The 26577-nt window shown below is 41.6% G+C and overlaps 1 long non-coding RNA gene across 1 annotated transcript in view; it reads left to right on the top strand.

Moving 5' to 3' along the window:
* The first annotated feature begins 8751 nt into the window (after positions 1 to 8751).
* LOC117543859 overlaps positions 8752 to 26577 on the top strand; it is a 59544-nt gene continuing 41718 nt past the window's right edge. The window contains exons 1-2 of the long non-coding RNA XR_004568608.1: positions 8752 to 8804; positions 9967 to 10055. This is a non-coding gene — a long non-coding RNA (uncharacterized LOC117543859). The remainder of the gene's footprint in view (positions 8805 to 9966; positions 10056 to 26577) is intronic.

Genomic DNA, 26577 nt, shown 5'->3' with positions numbered 1-26577 from the left:
ACTGTCATGGTTGACACGTCTCATCAACGTTGGAAGTCGGAAACAGTACCGAAGGAGTGGCAGACCGGGGTGGTGGTTCCCCTTTTCAAAAAGGGGGATCAGAGGGTGTGTGCCAATTACAGAGGCATCACACTACTCAGCCTCCCCGGGAAAGTGTACTCTAAGGTACTCGAAAGGAGGGTCAGGCCGATTGTCGAACCTGAGATTGAGGAGGAACAATGCGGATTCCGTCCTGGTCGTGGAACGACAGATCAGCTTTTTACTCTCGCAAGGATCCTGGAGGGAGCCTGGGAGTATGCTTATCCGGTCTACATGTGTTTTGTAGACTTGGAGAAGGCGTATGACCGAGTTCCCAGGGAGTTACTGTGGGAGGTGCTGCGGGAGTATGGGGTGAGGAGATCTCTACTCAGGGCCATCCAATCTCTGTACTCCCAAAGCGAGAGCTGTGTCCGGGTCCTCGGCAGTAAGTCGGACCCATTTCCGGTGAGGGTTGGCCTCCGCCAGGGCAACACACTCTCATTCCCTAAGCGTCCAGGAGCGACGTTTGGTCAGTGTCCGTGGCGTCCAGTTGTGACGCTCCTAGGCTCCTTCAGCGTCATAAAGGGACGCAAATAGCTTTCAACTGATTGCAATGTATTCCCATCTGCGGCGGGATTTGACGCTCATGGAAGCACGGCATTCGTTTGTGTCGGCTGCCCTTAAAGGCAATGTGAGCGTCCATTCCCATTGGATAACGGAGAATTGTACACCCGGAAGTAAGTATTCCTCTTACTGTCGATTGATTTTACAGTGATATCTGCACTACTCATCGACTAAAAAACACCAGATTATCCTTGTTAATTACACAACATTGATTGGTTTAAATTGTGTGCAATGCTTTTGTATTTTTCCCCTTCGATTCGGAGAAACAAATATTTTTTCGGAGTAAAGAATGGCAGAAGACACTACACTACCCAGAATCCCCAGCTATCGTTTGGACTACACCATGTGCTCTGTTTGACAAACCCCGTTTTTTTTCACCATTCATTCCAATGGCTGGCGTCTATGTCATGTGATCTTCACATTTCTACCTGCAGAAAAAGAAAACATGGCCGAACTTCGTTTTATTCTCGGTGGAAAATGCCTATTTTAAAGTTAGTTTGGCCATTAAAATGCGTTTTGATGTCATTTGATGCGAGAAATATGAGTTGTTATTTCAGATTATGTGTGCAGTGGATGTACATGATCTTTAGTTTGCTAGTTATTACGAAGATTACTTCAGGAAATCGCGACGTTTTCATTGTTACCAAGGTGGTTGCTAGGGACGCTGCTATCGATATTATTTCTGTTATGTTGTGTAACTGTTTAATGGTGTTATCTTTATTGCTACCCCCTTCCCCGTCAATGTATAGTGTTGGTCCACAGCGCAAACGTATTAGTTTAACAAAATCCGCATCTAAAGATACGTTATTTTCCCCTGTGCAATTCCAGTCTCACATCTCACAGCACATCGTCATCAGAGCCGTATAATAATATTCTATTATACGGCTCTGATCGTCATTAACAAATACCGGAAACAGACCGAAAACATTTAAAAAAAAAAAAAATAATACTTTATTCCGAGTGTGCTTGCTTTTCTCTTTGAAAGTCATCACATACCGGCATTGTAATACACGGTTCGGCTGCATTAAATATTACATATCTGCCGTAGTTCTGTATTTATAGAGCCCTGATGAGAAGACTTCTAGACAAACATGAGGAACTGAAAACGTGACGTGGATCATAAATATATCAGCCATTAAACAACATCTTACATTTCTTTTCACACAATACGTCTCCTTGCAGTATCAACACTAATTCGGCTGACTTTCATATTTGATCCAATTGGTAGATAGGCTGTATTTACACCATAAAGGTGCACAGCTGATATAAAGGGACACCTAGTGGTTAAAGCATGTTATTGAATTTCATTATTTTTATTATTAGATATTAATAGGATCCCTATAAAGTATATTCTTTACTCGTTATTCTCTACTAATAGTTAATTAAAGACTGTATATAATGACTATTTTGCACATCCCTTTCAAGATTTCAAGATTTTCTAAGGTTTATTGACATATCATATAGGCACACACAACTATGGTGTAGTTCTGCATTGAATGAAAAACTTGGGTCGCAGGTTCCTCAATAGTGCATTACAAGACATCTATCAATATTTGTGCATACCTCCAGCAATGTTAACTATGTTGAAGCACTTATTTTAACTGATATTATACATAATGTATTATACTCTTATAAGATGTATGTAGATATTTCATCTCCGGCCTTGTCAGGTATTGAACAATCAATAAATAAAGAACACATAATTGTTAAATATAAAACACAGAATTTGTGTGATTATACTAAATGATTTACAAATAAACACCACTGCATATTTACAACTGTTGCACATGCTGATGTAACGCAAATGTTCCAACTTGGGATCAATAAAGTATATCTTATCTTAAGCTGATCGATGGCTACTGTCATATTTGCAAAATGTGCCTCTGAACCTTGACAAGTGCATGTTTCAGGCTTATCAATTAATGTAATGTAATGTAATGTTATCAATTAACAACAGGGGTCACAAACATAAGACCAGCTGTTAAATAAAGCTCTTCTGACCTTAGCTGGCATGTGTGTATATATATATTAATGCTGCCCATTATGGGCACAAGCAATTTTCACCCATTTATTAATTATATGTTTTACATTTGAGTGTTTCCTATCCCTTAAACCTCCAGGGATGTACACAGTTTAATACTGGCAACTTCTTATTATGGGAAATACGAAAACGTCTTTTAAAACTACAACTCCCAGTAGAGACGTGCCATAGATACAGAACATGTTGCGAAACAGAATAGCCAGCGTGTGTAGTTCTGGGGACAGGGTGGGGGAGGGGGGACATGGTGGACCCGTTCAAATCCAGTTTTGGACAGTCTGCCGTGGTTCCATCCCATTTCAAATGCTGTTCGAGAATCGGCGTAACCCTCGGAGCACACTCTCCAATCACAGAGCTTGAGGACTATCACAGGGTTTGTCAAACAGAGCACATGGTGTAGTCCAAACGATAGCTGGGGATTCTGGGTAGTGTAGTGTCTTCTGCCATCCTTTACTCCGAAAAAATATTTGTTTCTCCGAATCGAAGGGGAAAAATACAAAAGCATTGCACACAATTTAAACCAATCAATGTTGTGTAATTAACAAGGATAATCTGGTGTTTTTTAGTCGATGAGTAGTGCAGATATCACTGTAAAATCAATCGACAGTAAGAGGAATACTTACTTCCGGGTGTACAATTCTCCGTTATCCAATGGAAATGGACGCTCACATTGCCTTTAAGGGCAGCCGACACAAACGAATGCCTTGCTTCCATGAGCGTCAAATCCCGCCGCAGATGGGAATACATTGCAATCAGTTGAAAGCTATTTGCGTCCCTTTATGACGCTGAAGGAGCCTAGGAGCGTCACAACTGGACGCCACGGACACTGACTAAACATCACTCCTGGACGCTTAGGGAGTGAGAGTGTGTTGGCCAGGGCTGCGCTTTGTCACCAATCCTGTTTGTAATATACATGGATAGGATGATTTTGAGGCGTAGTCGTGGGGCAGGGGGTCTGCAGTTCGGTGGACTAAGGATTGCACCATTGCTTTTTGCAGATGATGTGGTTCTAATGGCTTAATCGGTCTGCGCCCTTCAGCACTCACTGGATCGGTTCGCAACCGAATGTGAAGCGGCTGGGATGAGGATCAGCACCTCCAAATCTGAGGCCATGGTTCTCAGCAGGAAACCGATGGACTGTCCACTCCAAGTAGTGAATGACTCCTTACCCCAAGTGAAGGAGTTCAAGTATCTCAGGGTCTTGATCTCAAGTGAGGGAACAATGGAGCGTGAGATGGGCCGGAGAATCGGAGCAGCGGGAGCGGTACTGCAGTCGCTTTACCTCACCGTTGTGACTGAAAGAGAGCTGAGCCAGAAGGCAAAGCTCTCTGTCTACCGGGCCATTTTCATTCCTACCCTCACCTATGGTCATGAAGGATGAGTCATGACCGAAAGTACGAGATCGCGGATACAAGCGGCCGAGATGGGTTTTCTCCGCAGGGTGGCTGGCGTCTCCCTTAGGGATAAGGTGAGAAGTTCAGTCATCCAGGAGGGACTCGGAGTTGAACCGCTCCTCCTTTGCGTCGCAAAGGAGCCAGTTGAGGTGGTTTGGGCACCTAGTAAGGATGCCACCTGGGCGCCTCCCTAGGGAGGTGTTCCAGGCACGTCCAGCTGGGAAGAGACCAAGGGGTAGACCTAGGACCAGGTGGAGGGATTCTCTTCGCTGGCCTGGGAGCGCCTTGGAATCCCCCAGTCAGAGCTGGTTGATGTGGCCAGGGAAAATAAAGTTTGGGGCTCTCTGCCGGAACTGCTACCCCCACGACCCGACCACAGATAAGCGGGAGAAGATGGATGGATGGAATGGATGGTGTTTGTTACCCGGGGAAACACTCACAAGAAACACTGGCTGTTGTTATGCCTGCTGTGACGTTAAGTTACCGCTTGTAATTGTGCCTTTACAAGCTTAAAAGTTGTATTTATCATCTGAATTTGGCGAAACAAGTTTAATACTCTAAAAACCATGACTTTGTTTATTTGAAATCAGATGAAAACAAACTGTCACGGACCCTGCTGTGTTATCTATGATTAGTATACGCTTTTCATTCATAATTTCAGCGGGAGGGAGGGGGAGCGGCGCTGAGGAACAGCAGAGTGTGGGTTGACAGGTGTCTGTGTTGACATTCCCCTTATTTTGCGTCAGCAGAGACAGGCTACAAGAGTCTTAGGTTCAAGTTAGACAACTAATGTCTGGGTTAGTGTTCATGACTTCATGTTTATGTCATCTTAATGGTTCATCTTAATGCACACACATTTTCCGTGCTTTCCAATAGTTTAAAATAGTTTTATTCCACTGTTAAATAACCTGTTCAATACAAACATGCCACTTGTAAAAATTGAACTGATATTTGTTTAGTGAGCTTATTAGAGGATGTTCCCTGAAAGATTGAAAATGTCAATGAAGATGTCAGACTTAGTATATTTGTTAATTACTTACAATACATGAAATTTGTGTGTGTGTGTGTGTTCCAAGTGAATCTGCGGCCCCCCTAGTGGCCAGTACATAAATGATGTGGCCCCCACCACCATCCAAGTTGCCCATCCCTGAATTATACAAAGGGTGTTAGAAGCTTTGCTACACTTAACATCATTAAGGCCTGTATTAATTACGGTTATGAAGCATTGTAAATCACATCCGTGGCACTTTCTTCATTATGGCTTAACGCAGCCCTTTCATAAGTGACTCATGGCATGCTGGTTAGGAAACAATACACTAATCAACATAGAACAGCATGTGTACGTGGCACAATTACCTCGAAGATTTCAAGAGTCATCTCAGATTGGTACATACAAAAATAATATGCCTGTACATTCACTAAGTCCCATATTAACCACCACCACCACAGACATAAAAATTCAAAGACACAACTGGCACCACTACAATCACAACAAATTATCTCCACTGATAAACACTGTGTACTTAAGATATACGGGGGAGTAGTATGGAGATACCTAACGTAAATGTTGCCTATAGCTAAAATGTTTCAGTGTCGCTATTTAAAATGGAGCTAACAAACACAATGATGCTGTGTGTAAAATATGTTGAGTGAGCACCTCTGTCTTCTATAAATGACGGATATAAAGTACTGGTATATTTTGCTAGCCAAGCAGGAACGTGATCATGGTGAATGGAAAGCTTTTAAATGTACTATTTTATCTGTTTATTGTGTTGTACTGTTGGAGTAGCCTGTGACCTAAGATTTTCATTGTCATAACTACACCGTAGCTATGCACACATGACAATAAAAGCCTTGAAACTTGAATGGGTTCATGTCATGGAATGTACTGTATATGGTTCAATTAATTTGTGTTCGCTCTGCACTGGGCTTCAATTCAATATAAACAACAAAAGACCACAAATGTTCCCAATACTATACAAATTACAGTAAGTGTCTAAAAACACAACATTAAAATCAGCTTCTATTGTTTTGAGCAAAAAGAAAAGAAAAACTTCACTGCGATAATGTCACTACATGGCGAGATGTCACAAATCTTTACAGGTGCATAGTTGAGATCAAAATGAAGTTCAAAGATGGGTGTGTTTGCCCTCCCAGTTTGTGCGCCCGTGTCGCTGATGGTCTGATTCAATGACAAGATGCGAACTAGTTTCTCATTTATGTTAATGAAAACAAAATGTGTCCACAAAGTACCTAAAACCACTTGTGTTTCTGATAACACACATATTGCATTACCTTTACATGTTAACATAGTCAGAATGGTTGTATTTCGAAAATGGTTATCAGTGGTTATTGTTGACATGTTTAAGGAGCTACAACTACACAGTCGATTTGCTCAAACGCAGATTTTGAACAGATTTGCTTTTTCAAATTATAATATAAATACATCAGTAGACGTTACAGTATAATGTGACGATTGTTTTTTTTAAATTTGTGTCTGCCTTAGGTGTAAGTTCATTATTTTAATTTTGATTCAAAGTATTTAAGTCAATTTAGTAAAACTCCCAATATACACTTTGTTTAGGTCTGTATTATCCCCATGGAGGCAATGAACCCTCTGTGTTTTGTTGCATGCAGCATTCCCACAAACACATGGAGCCGATCAGTGGTACAACTAGATAATGATATCATCAGCACATGGTGGGGCCCAAACCATATCAACCAAGTGTTACCACCCTGCCTTGTTCTGCTCATGTGAAGCACATGTCTGATAGCCATCTGCCAAAGGAAGGAGGCTTATGGGGAAAATCACGAAAGAAGAATGTTTTCTTTCTCCACAAATATGGCTTATGGAAGATAGCCGCCTTTCAAACTTAAATCTCTCTTAATCTAAGCCAAAAGTTTAACAATTTTGAACAAACTACAACTATACGGTTTCACTCGCTGAAATGTATGCATTGTTGCATTCAGCCGAGCCATGTGTTATTCTCATAATCATATTTTTCTAAACAGAGAAATATATCATGCTGCATAACGCAATGGAAGGAGAAGGAAACTTTGACCAATGAGAATTTCTGTGGCCATGGTGGTTGGAGTCCTGACCAGTGGTGGTGAATGTGGTGTTTAACTGTGTTGGCCAAAAGACACGATCATGAACTGTGTGCCCAGGCCTCTTTTAGACAAGCCTTCAGTTGAAACCATGCCCCTGTGAAAAATCATCCCTTTGCATGTGTAGTGTAATGCAATTCCAATGTTAGCAGTCAAACCCAAATAGTGTGAGAAACACATCAGGCCAAATTCAGTGTTGTTTCATGTGTGCTGATCTATATTATTATGACTCAATCACTGTGGTCATCAAACGCATATTCAGTCAGTTAATAGCTAATCCCACTCCAATTGCCTCACCCAACCCTTAGTGAGACATCCAGAAAGTCTCTACTAAAATATTACTAACTGAAGGAAAACATGCTGTCACGTGGGTGGTTCTCACTTGTTTAAAGTGATAAATGAAGTCCATATTTTTTCCATAATTCTTGTTTTTTGTGGTTTTTGGCAACAGCTTGGGTGATAAACAATCAACGCTTTGATGTTTGGCACTGTCTTCACCAGAAATCATCTTGCAACTATACTGTCATGCTTTGATGTGCCTGTCGTGCGAGCAGTTCCCAAACCCCAAATTAACAGGCTTTTATTTTTCTGCTGCAGAACGACTACAACTCATGGAAAAATGTCATTTGACTTGCAGCTCAGAGTGGCCATGTCTATGCAGGTATTTGTGCACTACACGCTTCCGTACAAACTTCGATCTGTTTTGCTATATAACTGCATGAATTATACAATGACTAATAATGGTGACTGACTCCATATGGTGGGGAAACAAAATACAAACATACAGTAAACTCCCTGAGCTATTATTGAACATGATGTAAGACCAACAAAAAGAGTTGGCTTAAGCTTGAACCACAATTTCCATACTGGCCTTACATCATAATTGAGAAAAACATTCACAACTCTGACAAACAGTGGTAGATGATATCAACTCATGTAATGAATTGTCAACTTTGTTTTAAACTGTGAGTTGAATGATTTTGCCATGGCATGCCATTGCCACAAAATTCATAATCATCTAAAACCTCTACTGGTGTGTTTATGATTATTATGTTTTCTTTTTGTGTTGTTGCTTTTGCTCTGTGAGCAGCTATATTATTACAAAATAACCTTATATCCATACCTTAAGTGTACTTGTATAACATTTATATAATTGTACTTACTGAGGTACCTCCACACATTTCAAGTTGCATCCATTACAGAAGAAAAATGAAAGCCCCATTAAACTATAATGCTAAACCAGTTGTGAAATAAGTATATCTATCTTTTACTTAAAGTGGACCTATCATGCTATATTTGAAAAATATATTGTAGGGCCATACCTATATAAAACATGTCTGAAGTTTTTTTTTCAAAATATCAAACAGATCACCCAATGTAGCCATGCCTCTTACTGATCAAACCCCTCTTTTGCAGCCCTGTTAGAGAAACGTAGATCTTGGGTCCTTAGCTTGAAAAAAAAGAAAAGAAGAGGAGGCGGAGCTAATGCCTGATCAGAATTCTACCGGAGATAAAGTAAAATTCGGTTGTGATAAAACGCCATCCTGTTTAAACCACGTCAAGGATTATTTCTGAAACAGTATGGAGCTCAAATGCTTTTTCTCTTGCAGGTTTATCACAAGGTGAGTTCTTTTTTTATTTCCTGCTTTTTAAACACATGTGCTCTACAGTAGTGGTTCTCAACTGGTCAGGCCTCGGGACTCACTTTTTTCTTTGTCAATAAATCGCGACCCGACATTTTGAACCATTCAAATCCATTCAACAAAAAATCGTGCTGTCATACATGTATATATGCTTTTCAGCATACATTATTAATTAAAGTGAAGTACAGTGCATATATCCCTTCATGGAACTAAAGTATGCTTTTAAAAAAGCCTTAATGAGACGATGGAATCAAAGATGAACTGTATAAAATAAAAAGGCACACATGCTGAAAACCCAACCACAGAAAAAAAAGTCTGGAGGGATTCTCCCCCAGGAGATTTTTAGAAAATACTAACATATAAACTACGTATTCTGGTACACTCTGAGAAGAAAATAAATACATCTATTATAATATTTTATGCCATTGTTTGTTTTTCTTTGTTCTGACAGCTGAACATGCTGCTCCACACAGAAAGAAGAGTAAACGTCCAACGTCTACTGCATGCACAGCGTTAGAAAATCGGGCCTTCAAAATAAAAGTTTGACTTTTTTCGAGAAAAAAAAAAAAGATAATTTCGTTTCTGCGACCCACTTGAAACGGGTCCGTGGGTCGCGACCCACCAGTTGAGAACCACTGCTCTACAGTACAGGGTAGCTCTGAGTGTTAGCGAGGCTTGCTAATGTAAACAAAGATGAGATTACGTCCAAAACACGTCAGGCATTGTTTCTGATAGCAACTTTCTGTGAGTCCCCCGCCGATATTACGTCATATCGGCAGCAAATCTGTATCCGCTCGTTGTACCCCCGTTTTTTTATATATTTGGGTACGGAGGAAAAGAGAAAGTGTTTTATTTTCTGACGCTGCGTGAGTTCCCCGACACACCGGGGGGACACATTTAAAAGATATAAAAAAGTGCATTTTGCATGATAGGTCCCCTTTAAGTGAAAGTAACAATTCCACAATGTAGAAATAGTCTGTTTCAAATGAAACCCCTACATTCAAACTATCACTGAAGTAGAAATACAAGGACTAGGATTATCAACATTTACTAAAAGTATAGACCTTCTCTATTTAAAGTTGCATCTACCTGAATAATCTCTGACTTTATGCACCACCATGTTTATCGGCTCCTGGAGCAGTGAGGTGGACTGGTGATAGCTTTGAGAATGGATGAGCAGATTGAAGAGGACTACAGCGAGGAAAGGCTTGCATGATGACGTCCAGACAGGTGAGTAAGCTACAATAAATGCATTGACCTCACCTTGATAAGAACATCAACAACCACCATTGTGTTTTTGCAAAAACTGTGCAGTCTCTCCATTGATGTAATATGTGCGTTTGTTGCTGCAACCACTGTGGAAGTTACATTGTTTTTACAACAATATGTTGTTTGCTCTGGTGATATTGTATACTGCTTTTGATTATATAGGACGATTCTAAGGGACATCACCCTTCTTTTTAACATTTTTATTTTCTTTTAAACATTTTCTGAATAGATTTAAACCGACTTTCTCACTTTTATTACAGCATAATTTTGCCCTTTTTTAAAAAAAAAACCTTTACCCAAGTAAATCATTTTAATCAAACACATTGTAGTGTAAACAGTGCATACAGTAAAATGAACAAATATATGAGTATCTGTCAGTCACTCAAGTAATTAGCGGTATCTAAATATAAGCGATTGAGGTACGGTCAAGAGACAGAGGGTGTTTCTCAATGTCGAGGAAGGCTCCTCTATAGCCACTATTTCAAGGATGCTACGTCATCGAGTCCCGCTGAAGAACTGTTCCAATCTCCAGGATCCTTTGAATTATACCGAGGCCGGCGTCCTTCATTGCGGGAAATTTCGAGGCTGCACATGTGTATCCTCCGCGGTTTGAAAATCCCCACAATACTTTGCGCATGGACCAATTTCCAAAATCTTTGGCGGAAATCGCGCTCCATTTAAGGCGGGGCCTCACATATGACGCACACCTGCAAACCTGTTAGCCTGTTCCACCATTCTTTGTTTTCCGAGGCTAGGAAGGATTCTTGCCCCGCTTCTGAAGGACCTGACTCAGAAGACATGTCCTACCAAGGAAGTGTCCTCGACATTGAGAACACCCAGAGTGAAGTAAAAGTTGCATTACATTTTTTATTAAAAAACATAAAAAATGAGTTTAATAATATTACTCTATAGATTATGCCTGGATCCAGCCCTTTCAAGAATTTCTCAATCAAGTCTCGGTTTACAATTCAGAGGAACTAAACAAGATTTAATCAGAGTTAGAACACAGGATAAAGAGGATTTACTCAGGTAATTTAGTGTCTTTGATTAAGATATGTTTGAATTAAATGTTTATTTTCGGATCCTCAAGAGTATAATTAATCTAAATATGAGCCTAAACTATAGACCCAAAGCACTAATTGGTCTTTGTTGTTTAATCCTGGTTTGCAGTTTGTATTTACATTATGGCATAAGGATTTCTTATCACGCTGAAGCCACTGAGGCATCAACAGGACCGCACCACAGCTGCAAAGCTAATTAATGTGATTTATGCTTGTTTGGTTGCCTGCTAACTTGCACATTTTTGAGGAGAGCAAAATCATCTGCAAGTCATTGTCTTTGGTAAATAAGAAAAATTTGAGTTTTCAGTAAGCCTAACACTGGTTTACCCCTTTGCCCGGTGGTCCATCTTGCACACAAAGCTCGCTTATTCTGCCTCGCACACTTATGTAAGCTGTGCATAAGCCTCAGCAATAAGCCTGAGGGTTTTTTGAAGAGTTATCACTATTAATGCAAAACAATAAGCTCCAGACTTTGTGAAATTCCATTTTGGTAAGCATTACGTTTTAGTTTGGGATGCTGATGATTTTGGTGTTTTCACAAGAAGAAACAACTTCACATTCAATATTTTTCTGTAATAAAAAGTTATGTAAATCTGCATACAGAGTTGAAAATAGTTGACCCAGGTGGCAGTGCTGGTACAGGATACACCACCTTAACACACAGAAAGGCTATATTCCCTATGAACATTTAAATAGATTTTAATTGTGCCCCAAGCAGTTATTTACTGGGTGAATATTTCAGGAGGCTGGACATGAGCCCTTGAATATGCTAGTGATTATAGATATTTATAATATCAGAGTTGTTGTTAAACTGTTGTCAGGGGGCTTAGATTTCCTTGCATCGCTCCTGGTTATTTGTATTAGCCAGCAGCAATAACCATGAAAGTAAGGCGAAATGCTTAAGTGAACACAGTTGGTTCTCCCCCCCGCTGTCTCCCTCTGAGCCACACTGTGCAGTGGCTGAGGCGGGGCTATTTAAAACTATGGTGCTGCCATTTGGCTTGGGGGTCCACATGTGCGCCGGAGGTCCTCATTTTGATTTTAAATCGCCTTGACACCAAAACAAACAAACTCTCCTCACTGCACCAAACAGGCCTGAAAAATTATGGACACGCGGAGGGATATGCAATTACAGCAGCTAATTTGCGGTCGCCAAAGCTACCCCCATTCCCAGTGCCCCCAGCCACCCTCGATTTTAAATATTGGGGAGCACAGAGTGTGTGTGCATATGTGTGTATTTGGATGGGGTCTGGTGAGGGGCTGTGGGAGAAGTTCCCCCTCACAGCTGTAGGCAGGTCAGGCAGCACCAGGGCGATTAGCTTTGCTCATCACGTACAATTAGGGTTGGTGCTCTGCGAGGAGGCATCTGTTGCTAATTGAAGCAGAATAGATATCAAGGAGGTCTATTCCGTATACATGCAGAAAAAAGAACCTCGTCTGGAAGTAAATAGACTTTGGCTTGTGTGAAATTGGAGCTGTGAACCACCTGCAAATCGTGCAGGATACTGCTCTTGATCAGTGGGTTTGTATGAGAATAAGTAGAGTAGTACACCAACACTAATCGGTCATGTCATTTAATAAATGAGTGATGAATTGGTTCCAAAGCATTATCAGTATATAAATCAACATATATGCACACAGAGGCAGACAAAGAGGCGAGTTATTAAGGAAAGGAGGGGGATGGGAGGCAGAGATAGGAGTCTGAGTGTGAACGCGTCACAGTGGAGCCAAAACGGGCCTGTGATGGCAATCTGATGCGACTGAAGCGTGTGCCCACTGGCCAGCTGACATCAGCCAACGCCGCTCTGACCAAACCTCCCGGCCCCTTCATTCCAAGGCCAAATGCAGACAAAGAAAACCAGGGAGAGCACACACAGACACCCATCCAAACAGATTTCGTATTCATGACAACACCCTGAAAAAGCAGAAACTGCGTTTGGATTATGTTATTGACAACATTTGACACTAAAACCGCATTCTGTTGCTGATTTAAAGCTATTGACGCATTTTGTGGCTGGATTTATTTTATACTGTTGCATTAGCAGCAAACAAAGGTGCAGTAACATACTGGGATACTTCATAGTGTGAGAAAAAACAGCTGCAACCAAGAAGAACAGCTAAATCTGTCATTGATTAAGCTACTACTTTATACAACACATCATGAAGAGTTATTTACATGATCTGTCTACATCTACAGGATGTGTAACACTTGTAATCACTCAGCTAATGTTGCTCCTTTCTGGCATTTATACTCTTACTGAATTCTATTTTTACATCAAGTTCATTCCATCATAGCTTTGTATGTAAACATGTTTAACACTTTAAATAATAAAGCAAGACATATCACATATGTGAACAAATACTTAAATGGTTACAAAATATTTTCAAACATTGTATTCCCTCTACCTGTCATCTGCCCCTGAGGTCACACCAGAGGACGGAGAAAAGGAGAGAATCGGCATTTAGTTTAGCCAATGACACCGAGCAGGACTTCAGATAGGAGCATTCTTTTTCATGGCGGTCGGCTTGTGAGAGTTAGTTACGCTGGAAAATGTATGTGACCAAGAGCAGCTCAATATAATATCGGAGTGCTGTGTGAAGATTTTATATGCTCCTTCTAGTGTTTGACACACACACCTTTCACACATACATGCACACACACATGCTGAGATATCCCTATGGGGTGACAGAGCATAACAGGGTTTATCCTCTTTGACCTTTGCAGTTTGAGTCCGCAGCAGGTTGAGCTGGTCTCAGTGTCGCGTGGTGCAGCAGGAGCCATAGTTATCAACGTTGTGGCTCAATGGCTCTTTCTCTGAGTGTAATAAGTGCAGTGTACCACTGACTCTCAATGTGGACTTTCTGCCTGCACAGTGTGGTATGTCGGTCATGACCCCAGTACCCACAGTGTTCAAACATTGTAGCTCCATTAATCATGTCAGGATTTATTCACTGAATACTATAGCATGCATTTATAGTTGGATTATTGCAGGTAGACTGGAACAGGACTCTTGATGTTTTGTCTGTGAAGTGAACTCCATGAAACATTTAGTTTAATTAAAATGGCCCTATTGTGCTTTTTGGGGTGTTCCCTTGACTGTAGTTTTTGGCAAAGGCTAAAATCCCAAAGTTTCTCTCCCACATCCCGTCTGAAACGCCTCCATTGGACACCTTTGTTTACTTCTGTAACATAGTGACATCACTATATAACATAAGCGTTACCGTGCTTCTATTGTCTAGTGCTCAAACACATTGTATGTGATAGGCTAAGGAACGGGATATTTCAGAGTGGGGTGACCAATCACAACAGCCACAACCAATCACAACCAGCTAACCAATCAGATCAGACTGGGCTCTGGTTTCAAACAGAAGGTGAAAAGAGCTGTAGCAGCACAAAAATAAAGCACTTTTTGAAACATAAAGCATTTGAACTTCTCACAGTAGAGGCACAAAATACAAATATGAACCTATAAATGCTCATATGTCATCTTCAAAAAAATAGTTCTTTGTTGAGGGGACTGAAAATAATTGAGTGCCTACTTACCTATATTCTAAGGGAGCATTCCACTCGTTGTTCACGTGTCGTGTTGTGTAGTCACAGAAACAGCTATCTAATGTCTCCTGCAGCTTAGAGGAAATTCACTAAAGTTAGAAAAGATAACCCTGATGATGTTGTCTGTTGTAGTATAATCTTAAGATGTGCATCTTTGGAGCTTGACCCATATTAGACACGGCAGGATATCTCTGCCTCATTCCTGATATGTGTAAACCTACTTGGTAATAAACCCGATTCTGTTTAGGTATATCTCTGTATGCTACATTATACAAACAATATTTGTAATCAGATGCAATGTTCTACCTATCATATGTATGCTGATGACACTATTGTATACTCATATGCTCCTTCTCTGGATATGGCCGTTTCCAATTTAAAATCTGATTGTATCACGCTGCAGCATGCAATTCTTGATTCCAAACTGCTTTTGAACAGTAAGAAAACCAAAGCAATGCTTTTTGCTCCCAAGTCAGCGTCCTCTTGCCTCTCCATTGACACCCTTGATGGCGTCTCTGTTGAGTTTGTCGATACCTACAAATATCTTGGCTTTTGGTTGGACAGTAATCTGAACTTCAAACACCATATTGAAGTTCTAACTAAGAAATTGAAATTCACTCTTGGCTTCCTTTACAGACTTAAATGTTGTTTTTCAACTTCATCCCGTAAAAGGTTGGTCTCTGGCTTATTCCTGTCCCAGCTGGACTACGGTGATACCATTTATAGATTTGCCTGTCCCACTGTTTTGGCCAAACTTGACCCACTCTACCATGCTGCACTGCGTTATATGTCAAATGCACCCTGTATAGCCTAACTGGATGGTCCTCACTTACTATGTGTAGGATGCGGCATTGGTTTTTATTAATGTATAAAGCCATTTTAGGTAAGCTTCCACTGTACATATGTGCCAGATTTGCTCCAGTTTGTGACTCTTACAACCTCAGACCCAGTGCCTGGATACGGTTCCAGGTTCCTGCTGTGCGGACTGAGGCTGGGAAAAGGAGTCTTTTTTATTATGGTCCTTGATCTTGGAATGACCTTCAATCAAACCTAAAACTGACGGCACTTGTCTCAATAGCATGTTTTAAATTGAAGTTGTCTGAAGTCCTTACCACTAGCTGCTGTTGCAGTAATAAGTAGTGCACCTTTCTTACTGTCCTAATGTGCACAATGTAGTGACTGCTTTTTTGTCTTTTGTTTTCTTAGTTATGTTCTCTATGTGTTATGTGTAACGTTGCTGCCTTCTTGGCAAGGTCAGCATTGCAAATGAGATTCTATCTCAATGCTTTTATCTGGTTAAATAAAGGTTAAATAAAAAAATAAATACATTTGCTTTGTACCTGCAATATCCAAGTCAATTTGTGCCATACCTTGAAAAAATATTTGGGTCAATGATGCTCTGCGTTTCAGCGGTGAGTCCTGCATGGCAAAGAAATAAAGATCTTCAGCTCATGGCATTAAAATACGTTTGGCAACTTCTATTGTAGTGCTCTGTGAGATGTCCTTTTAAACAAATCAGGCATTAATGAACATTTGACAAGTTACTGAATCATCACGATAAATATCTGCTTGTGACCTCTGTTCCCATATTGTGAAAAAATGCCCAATTGGATGACAATGAGTTGATTTGTGGCAGAAATAACTTTTGGGCATGCAAAATAATTCCCCATAATAGCTGTAAGCCTGAATGTAGAAATTGATTTTATTTAGCGGTTGTTAATCAGTGAAACCCGTCTGCCTGGTCTACCTATATAATAGTAGCTCTTAAATCCAGCCTTGTTATAACCCTCTCTAATTAGGACTGAGACACACTAACAAGAGACACCACCATCATCATCCCTCAGCCACCTCATCATCATCACCATTCTCATTATCAGGCCTGAGATCAAATTCCAGCCTGGCTCCGGGACAGTGGGACTTCAGAACACCTGATGTATTGTACGTCATTAGATTGTTGTTATTACTGTGCCATGGGGAGTCAAACAGGATGGAGATTCACTCCTGTAATATTCTATATGGCCTACGAGGGAGGACCCACTTGACATTCTCCACCTAATGACAACAATCTATTGAGGCAAAGGGCTGACATATTAATGTGTTTACTCTCCCTCTTTCCTCTTTCTCTCTAACCCGCACATATGAACAACACACATAATCGACTGCTTGGATACTGGAATCCATCTCAACACAACACAAATGTTTGCATCCTTGTCTGCTGTAATCCACATGGCTCATTGTATTGATCTCTAACAGATAAAATCAACACCACTCTCTTGTTTAATTCGTCTCAATTAACACTGTAGGATTCTTGTATCTATTGAATAAAACCCATGAATGACACCGCAGGCTGGTAACCAGGCCTGTCCATAGATCCTACCCAGAACCTTGCACAGGCTGCATGGCGCTGCAGGGCAGCTACTGCTAAAAAGGCAGCTGCCCGATGATCGATGGCTTCTTCCAGTGCGCCTGATTCCTCCACTTGTGCTGAGAGAACAATTAATGTAACAGCCCCACAGAGAAACGCCTTGATTAGGCTGTGAGAGCAAAAGCCACAGGGAGCCACTTACCGAGAGACGCTTTCCATGCAGGAGTCTTTACCACACCATACATACGCTCACTGACGTATCTGTGATGCCACGAGCATCATTCTCAGTCCATTGCACAGCCTCACACTCACACACAAACACACACACAGCAGGCGGACCAGACCATCCAGCACAGCAGGCGAATCCCAATGTTGACTCTCGTGTTGGGGACTGCTGCAGGGATTTACCATCTCACCGTAGGCGCTGCAGGGATTGGTCTGGTATGAGTCGATCAAGCTTTATTTCTCCCCAAGGAACCAACACAAATCTCTCCAATAAATAACCTGTTCTTAATTCTGATTTCTTAATGCAACTCCTGCAGAGAAGATTAATCAGTTGGAGTGAGGCCCCCAGATAGCTTGCCCCCGTGGAGTCTGTGCCCTCTCCAAGTGCATGTTCGCCACGACTGCTTTAAAGAACCGTTGTAATTTTGTACTTCTTTTCAGAGAAGGGTTCTACACCTTCCAGCTCAGGCGTGTACATACTCTCACATTCTCACACAGACCCACACAAATACACACACAAACACTCATGGCACTTCTTTCCAAGCCCTCCCAACATCTGTTTGTTCTTCCTCTGATTAAAAAAATCCTTTGCGTTTCATTATCGCTGATTTGCATAGTAATAGCGTGCATATTAAGCAGCTACTTCAGAGGGTGGGCGGTCTAATGAATGCTGCAGTCTCCTCTGTTTTAACTCAATTCTTCCTCATCCATATTCAGTCGTGTGCCCCCTCCCAGCTCCCTCACGACCCCCCTGCCCTCAGGGACAGCAATTCTGTTTCCGCTGAAATGCTTCCTTCAGCCTCTCCCCAAATCCCAGTACCCTCTCCATTAATCCAATTAATTAGAGCCATTGATATGCAGCCCGCTTAGACCAAGCAGCTGTTTGCCTGCCAATTGCCTTGCTATGAGGATGGGGGGGGGTTCAGGTAATGGGGAGTCCTAACACCCGATGCACATACAGCAACACTCAGCATGGAGAAAGTCACCACCCACTATGATCCCACCAACTTACCGCGTTCTTAAATCCTTGGAGGAGCATCTCATGGTTGAGCTACCTGCTGATAAGTGAAACTCATAAAGCCTGTTCTGTCATATCTCTAAAAGCTAAAGACCAGGTAACCTTTTCACTTTCACACAATCATCAGACCATTAAAATATTGGCAGTTTGCCACTGTTTTACGTTAGAGTCTGGATAAAAAAGCACTTAGAATAAATGAGTAAAGCAAGATGCATATGTTGTGTTGTAGCATGGACTTTGCGGTGGAACAGCGGTAACTAACGTTCAAACCCATTTTGTTTCATTCACACTTATATTGTCTATGACCCTTGGGCATAGGTTCCTTCCTGGGGAAACAAAAATGAAGGGAAAATAGATGGGAAATGGAAATACTTATGCCTTTTTATTCAATCAGCCATAAAATATTCCTTGGTGGTTCCACAAAAGAGGAGCTAAATATACGTCAATGGATGATAATTCTCCCAATAAAGTACCCAAAATAGAGAATCTGTAGAGATGTCCCTTGGTACCCTGAGTAAGAGGTGTGCCTCAGAATTACCATACAGAAATGAATAGTAGCGACAGTGTCTAATGTTTTGTGACACAGCATGAATGTGCACACCCCGGACCAATCCAGAGCTGGAGCCGCTCATCGGAGATATTAAATTAAGAAGTGCTGGAGTAGAAGGGTAATTCACTTTTCTGCTTCACTGGCTATCATTGCCGAGCATAGGAAACGCCGGTGGTAAACTATCCCTATCTCGCCGTTGATCTGTCTCTCTTTAGCTCACCCCTCTCTCTCCCTCTCTTTTTCCTTCCCTCCTCTTTAAATACTCCTATGTTCTTACTTTCACCTAGATGTCTTTCTGTGATCAAACATATTTTCAGTACATAATCCTACTTAAGCAACAACAGTATTAGTAGCAAAGTCAAATATTTCTGCCAAAACTACACACTCCTTGTTGCTTTCAAAGACTGTAACGCTGGTTTGTTCAGGAAGTTGGTGAACTAAAAAGCCAGACGCACTACTTCGTCTGACCCCTACTCCAATCCCTCCACCATCCCCCTGGCATGTAAGGTTGGCATTGGCTGTTAATCATGATGTGCTAGATTTTCCAATATGGATATAATTCCTATAGGAGAAGTGGGAAAATGGAAGTGGAAAACACATCATTACTGGCCTTTTATGTTTTGTACCTACCACTATGAACAAAGTAGGTGACACCCATAGTGAAGCAAATATTATTGTGGCTGTTTCTTGCACAATAAATATATATACAAGTAGTATTGATAGAGGATTGGGTAACGGTGAAACTGAAACTATCACTGGTGAATTAGCACATGAAGAATGCATTGCAGCATGATTGTGATCCTGTGCCCTGTGGCTCTATGCAGAAGGTTGTGTGTCTTTTCAGTGATGGATAACTCCCTGTAGGGTTGTTAATGGTGAGTCTAGAAAAAAAAGCCCTTTCTGATGGACTGATACCAACGCCCGATGGTTAACATTGATGTTTCAGATTGAATCAATATGTTCCTCTTTTCAATTACTTTGTAGCTACATTGAAGATGTTTGATGTTACCTATTTCCATCTTTGTTTAGCCAACATTTCAGGCATTGGCGATTCCTAGTTCAGTCAAATTAGAGCGGATTTACATATTTAGCAACAAAGCATATTGATAATTCAGGAAATGTTGGTGAGGTTAAAACAAGTGAAACTAATTTAACATCAAAACAAATCCTCTCCTTTTGGAACACCATCACACAGACTGCATGGTCATATGTGTAAAACTCCACCCATACACATGCTAGAAAAGAGCATTTGCTGGATTGTATATTAATCAAGCCAGATGTGTGAACAGCCTGTTCTCCCACAATATTTAAACTTCTCCTTTTGAGTTCATGTCGCTCTGTTAGTGCGGTAATGAAACGGGGCTGAAACCAAAGACAAATCAAGACCAGCTTTAAAACGGGGCGCACAACACAGTGGAGGTGAAATCAGATGAGAGAAAAGGACGATTTGTTTACCCTTGATGAAGTGTTGATGTTGGAGGTCTTTGTTTCAGGAATATACAAATCAGTCTGTTTAAGATACTTTGGTCCTCACTTTTAAGGACTGACAAGAAGACGTTGGCTGGAACATGAACACGTCTGGGAATGTGCAACAGGGCAAGGCTTTGTTTCAGTTACAGATTCAATGTCTTATATTTTCCACCCTTTCAGCGGCTTCACTCAGTGCACCCACATGCACAAAGAGGATGTCAATTTAGCATTGATTACAGTACAATTAGGGTAATGGTTATATTGAATAATATGACCTGCATTGCATATTCATGGGAACGATGATTTACATATTCTCAATTTATTGGTACAATAGTATGACCTCCAGCAGGATGAAGACATTTCCTGAAAAGTAAATAATGAGCGTGGAGCGAGAGGGAAATGGAAGGAAGGAATTTATTCCTACTCCATTGTTTTTAGCTCCATGATGATTGTGCTAGTGCAAAAAGATGTAATATCTCCAGAAGCGGACCAGGAGGGTTGAAAAGACCCAGTCTGGACTGATTCAGAACCTCTCAGGACTCACTGCAAAGAGACAGAGAGAACGGGAAGGTGTCTATTTATCTAGGTGAGGAAGTGCCTCTCTTCATCCTCTCCCACCCCTCCACATGTCTTGTGAGGCAGAGAGCTGTGACTGAAACACATCGCTGCACCTCACTCGGGATGAGCTCCAAATAAATGGGGGGGAATGGGGGCACAGGCGGAGCGTTGGAGAGAGAGGCGATGGAGGCTGAAGAGGAGCGCTCTTTAAAAAGGGTTGTCAAAATAATGAAAACAAATGGCGAAGGAGTCTCCTGAGATGGAGAGGAGAACTTCATTTGTGAGGTGTCTTCGCCAGCAATCTGCTGCGCCACAGCAACTCCTCAGTTTAGAGACCGAGGGGAGCCCGAGCCAGGCAAGCTGAGGAGAAGAAAAATGAGAGCACTCATTGTAATAATTGTTCAGGGTCAATTATTCCCACGCTGGAGCAAATCATGCTGATATGTGTTAGCATGCGATTGGGAAGGGAGCTGCTGGAAGAGGCAATACGAAGGTTGTGGATATAGTTCCAGTGATGCCTGAGTAAAATTGTGAATTGATTTTGAATTCACCTAGTCCAACAAGTGATTCAAATTCAGTGTTTTGAAGAGTTAAAAATGTGAAATGATAAGAATTTAAGGAAATATGCTTTGACTGGCTGTCAATTAGACTAGTGTTGTTTAATATTAGTATCAGGAGACCAGAAATAAGTTCAATAAGAGTGATAAAGACATGAGCAGAAATTATATCTTAGTAAAGTAAAAAAACAAAAAATGTAACTGCTCCTATGTGCTTTGTATACTACAGTTCTAGTATTTAGAATTAAGTTAGGAATATTGCTATTTTGCCTTTCATTGAGACGTAACATATCCCACTTTCCTATACTTCTGTCCCTTCAATTCCCCTCTTCATCTCTCTTTCATCCTCCCTCCCTCTCTCTCTCTGGTACCTAACATCTTCCTTTGCTTATCAGTGCCTTCCTTTTTCCTCCTCCCTCCTTCCTCGACTTTGACTTCATCTTTCAAGTGCGGCAGCAGCATCTTCTCTCCCCACGCTCATCCCCATCCTCTTCACAACGCTGTCCGCCGTCTACATTCTCGTCACGTGCCCACCAAAGGTTATATGGCCCACTTTCTTATCAGCTGCATTGTGGGATATCTCGGCTCTCAGGCCTGTCTTCTGGAGAGCTATCTGTACCCCCCTCCTCCCGCTGTTGACTGCTGGGAGGACAACCTTTGTCGACCTTGTTTCTTTCTTTTTTTTGCCTTAACAGAATAAAAATGAAAGAGAGAAAGAATGCGACGCAGAGAGTGGGAGGCAAAGAAAGGGGGGAGAAGGTAAAAGAAAAAAAATGCACAAGTCCCCTGAGAGAATGTGTGATGAGATTGGTCCAGAGTTAGCCTTGTAAGAAAAGTGCCGTTGGCCTCCTCTCTCACCAAGTACAGTAGACATTGAATCAATATCGCCCACCCACCCCCTCCAGAAGCCTTCTGCCCCTGCGCGTGCCGTCCACCTGTCTGCCCGTCTGGGGTATTGTGTGAGCTGCTGTGGGGTAGAAGGAGGTGCATGGATGTTTGACAGAGCCGTCATGTACAAATTCATTTTGGATCTAGCCAGACTTTTGCTCTAATAGGCGCACACGCTCAAGGTCTTTACGGTCACGCTGACACAAGAGCAGATAGATGCCTCTCTGAATAACTAAAAGCTTACTCACAGTTTTTCCAAACATAGCTAAATAGGAAAACACAACATCAGCCGATATCGGCATGCTGTAAACAACGTGTATTTAAAAGCAGCGATTGTTAGTGAGATTAAAAGCATATTGTGTTGTTCACTAGTTTCATGTTGGGATAAATACTGGAATTACAAAATGAATGGAAAATGTTTATTTAATATGATAATACATTGTATTATTTTATATTTGGAATAAAGCATTGGTGAATGTTATGGTTATGGGCTATATACAATTGAGCTACATGAGTTACCATGCTTGTAGTTATTCATGGGAGCTGTAGTTTTATGTACACTTAATAAGTATTTGATGTTTAACTTTTGCAAAATGTCAAAGCTTTCTTCTACTAAAAGCAATGTCTGTAGTGCATGCTGATCGTCTTAGAAAAGTAGACCTTAGGAACAAGATGTTCAGTTACTTAGAAGGATCGATGAAATAAATGCTGAATGAGAGATTGCATTGAGTTACATAAGCTAGTCATGACTGTCTCAAAACTTTTAAAGACAAGCAATGATTTTCAACAAATCTGACACTTTTGATAGGAGAGTTTTTATAAAAGCAAATCGTTTGAGAAGTAGTGGATGCGTGACGGCTCAACTGAATGAAATGTAAAAAAAAAAATAGTAACAGTTCTAGAGGCCCCGAGACCCCAAAAGGGATTTTTTTGTTAAACGTTGTGATTATAAATAAAATGGCCACATGGAAATATCCTGAAACCAGATTCTTTTGGTGGTATATGACACTTCTTGTCTGATTGTTGGGAACAACTGGGCTCTCACAGAGATAACACACTCCCTCCCACTCCATCATCTATTTCTAGTGCAGGAGCCTTTCACACGGTGGCCTGAATAATCTCTTACTTAACTGCCTTACAATATATCCTGGGGCTTCGATACAACGATCACATAAGCACACATTGCATAACAGAGCAATAATGACAGCTTAGGTATGGAAAACAGCGGCAGGTAACAAACAGAATTATCCCTCCATGTTGGGCCTACTGTAGCAATAACATGAAGCCTGCAGCTGTGGAGGTGAAGTGAGGCATATTCAATTCATGTGACATGTCACTTTACTTATATGCAGTGGTGTCTGTACATTTTCCATGAGTTATATATAACACTGAAATAGTTGTTTGTATCAAAAGTATTTTCAAGCTAGCTCAACAATTACTATTATGTTAATCATGAGAAATGGTCAAAACAAACACATGTGTATATATAGCAATTCAACACATCAACACCCTCATTAATGTCATTGTTTGACAAAGCTTAAAACTCAGGGTCATTTGTCCAGATATCTCGTTAAATGCTCAATGGGTAAACATTGTTATTTTAACTTTAAACAAATCGTGATGGATGGCGCTTCACAGCCAGTGTCTCACGATAACAACGGCATTTGAAATTTGAAAGGAACCCTCTTATCCCCAATCACCTTGATGCCGGTCAGGACGCCTTCTCAAATAAGTTCATTCGACTTCAGCTGCTTTCTAAATAAAACATGAGGGTGCTTGTGCACACTGCCTTGAATAAACATCTAAAATAGTCACAGCAAATAAACATGTCATGTTTCAACTCGCTAAAATGTTTAAGAAGTGTTTATGTGGCCCTCACCCAGAAAAACTATTTTTCACTGTAGTTACAGCATTAACATAATCTATTATGCCACACGTGTTCCTGTCGTAGTCCCTTCTGACGGACACACCTGGGACTGTCGAGCGTGGAGCGGAGACTTCAATCTGTGGATTGGATGTGCCCTGCTCTCTCCATTTTTTCTTAACTGGGTTATCCATTCAGTTACACGGTGGAGGAGAGCAGGGTTAAGAGGGGCGATGGGGGAGCACTTAGCAAGTGAAGGCCATGGTGGCAGTGCTGGAGTGTTATTTAATGAAGTAGGGGATCAGGATGCACAGCGTCAAACACATGGGGTGGTGTAGGTGGTGCTGCAGGAGCTGAAAGTGTGTTTGTGGGTGGGGGTGTTGGCGGCGAAGGTGACAGCAGGTTGTGTTGCATGTTCCACAGGGTGAGGGAGGGAGGGGAGGAGGGTGCTAGCGCAGTGAGCCTGGGGGGGCTAATAAGATGACTTTTTATTGGCCCACAACCCCAGAGGAGTGTTTGTTTGTCTGCGTGCTTGATGGAGGGGATAAAAACGTAATGCATAGGCACTTTGAGACTGGGCTGGTCACTGCTGCCCCCTGCAGGGCATGCTCCATCCAGCTGTGTGTGTGAGTGTTTGCTCGAGTGTGTGCAAGCGTGTGTGGGTGTGCATGTGTCTGTGTGCCAGTGAGAGTTTGTGTCTTGTTTCCATGTCTCCTGATAGAAAAATCTCCCAACATAAGCTGAGGATTTATTTGTGTTGATTGAGTGCTACTACATTGTGAATTGTGCACATCTGCTAAAACCATAATATCACTTGTAATGGACATTAAAATCATTTGACCATGTAGTTCAGAATAAGTCATATTGTGCATACTATTCAAAACCGTATAGCATAGCTTCCTTGTATTATGTTTTGACTAAGCATTGCCACATGTAAGCAATCTGCTTCCATGCCTCCTCCTGATACTGTATATTAATCCTTTTACTGTTTTATTTACATTATTGATCACCAGTGGCTCTCGTTGCAGCTCTTACGGCCCAAGGAACTCATTTGTGAATGAGTTTGTTAAGTGTTTTTTTGTGCCGAGTGTGCGAAAAAGAGAACAGAGTGAACTCGTCGTCATAGTCAGAGTTCTGCTTCTGTGCGCTGCATGGAAGAGATGGAGCGAGGTATCAGGGTTGGGTAGTAAAAAAAGGTAGATCGGGGAAAGAGGAGGTGTAAATTCAACATGGGGGGAGCTGGGGTGAGGAGAATATCAATCGGGCATGCGGCGTAGAGGCAGGCTGCCACGGTCCGCTCCAGGAGAAAGATTAGAGAGGGGATCAGTGTCATCAGCAGCAGGAGAGTAATGGTGCGGGCCAGGTTCAAGGCTGGAGCCAAGAACGTATCGGCATCGCAGCCACCCCCATCCCATCACCCCCCACCCACACCCCCTACATGAAATAGAGGTTAACCGCCAATCCAGACTTTTTCCCCGTCTTTTACTGAGTGTGAAAACTACCGCTGGGAGTCTCAGGACAATTTTTATATAGGATTAGAAAACAAAAATCAATATTTAATTATCTTTGAGCTTTTTGTGTCACTGCATCTTTAGGTCAGTAAGTGTTCAGGAGCCCGGCTCGCCCAGGCACTGTAAGCGAAGGAGTCGTTAAAGAGCCAGTATCTTTTTTTTCTTCTTTTTTTTTACAGAAGCTTTCATTGCACAAGGTTAAAGTTTCATGACAGCACTGTAGTCATGTTGTATATAAATATCTGAAATGAATAGGTTTCAAAATGATGGAATTATTGATCTTTGAATGGGTAGTTTTACCTTTTTTCTCATTTAAACCAAAACCTGGCACAGTGATAAACACCCTGCTCCATGCTTCGACATCATCTTAAACCTCCAGATTAGTTCAGTTATAAATTGAATTTCGCTCCAGAGAGACGTCAAACATCCAAACTATCATCGGTGTCTTTTTAGGCGGCAGCATACATTCCTGCCTACACAGCACTGCACATAGACTACGTTCGCCCCAGTAGATAAAACTCTGGCGGTTTACGTGGCTCTCGGACGCTCTATTGGATTAAGGTGGCTCTTTAGCTTGTTTTCCCTGTGGCAGTGGCCGATGAGCCTGTGGAGTGGATGTGACGGCCGCTTAAGCGGTGACAAGCAGAAGGTCAGTGTCGCTGATGAAGGAGTGAGGCCAGCTGGCCCTCTGATGTAGCCATCCTTTAAAGCACAGAGAGAATCCATCCTGTTTAGGGCAGACACCCAGACAGACACTGCCGGGAAAGACAGTAAGGGTGAGAGGGAGAGAGGAGAGACAGAAGGAAGTGGGCAAGGTAAAAGGAGTGGCAGAGACAGAGAGCTTAAATGTCCCCATTCTGATC

Source organism: Gymnodraco acuticeps, unplaced genomic scaffold, assembly GCF_902827175.1.
Source record: "Gymnodraco acuticeps unplaced genomic scaffold, fGymAcu1.1, whole genome shotgun sequence".
NCBI classification, from domain to species: Eukaryota; Metazoa; Chordata; class Actinopteri; order Perciformes; family Bathydraconidae; genus Gymnodraco; species Gymnodraco acuticeps.
The sequence above is the reverse complement of the archived record's forward strand: the minus strand, read 5'-3'. Positions and strand labels throughout refer to the sequence as shown.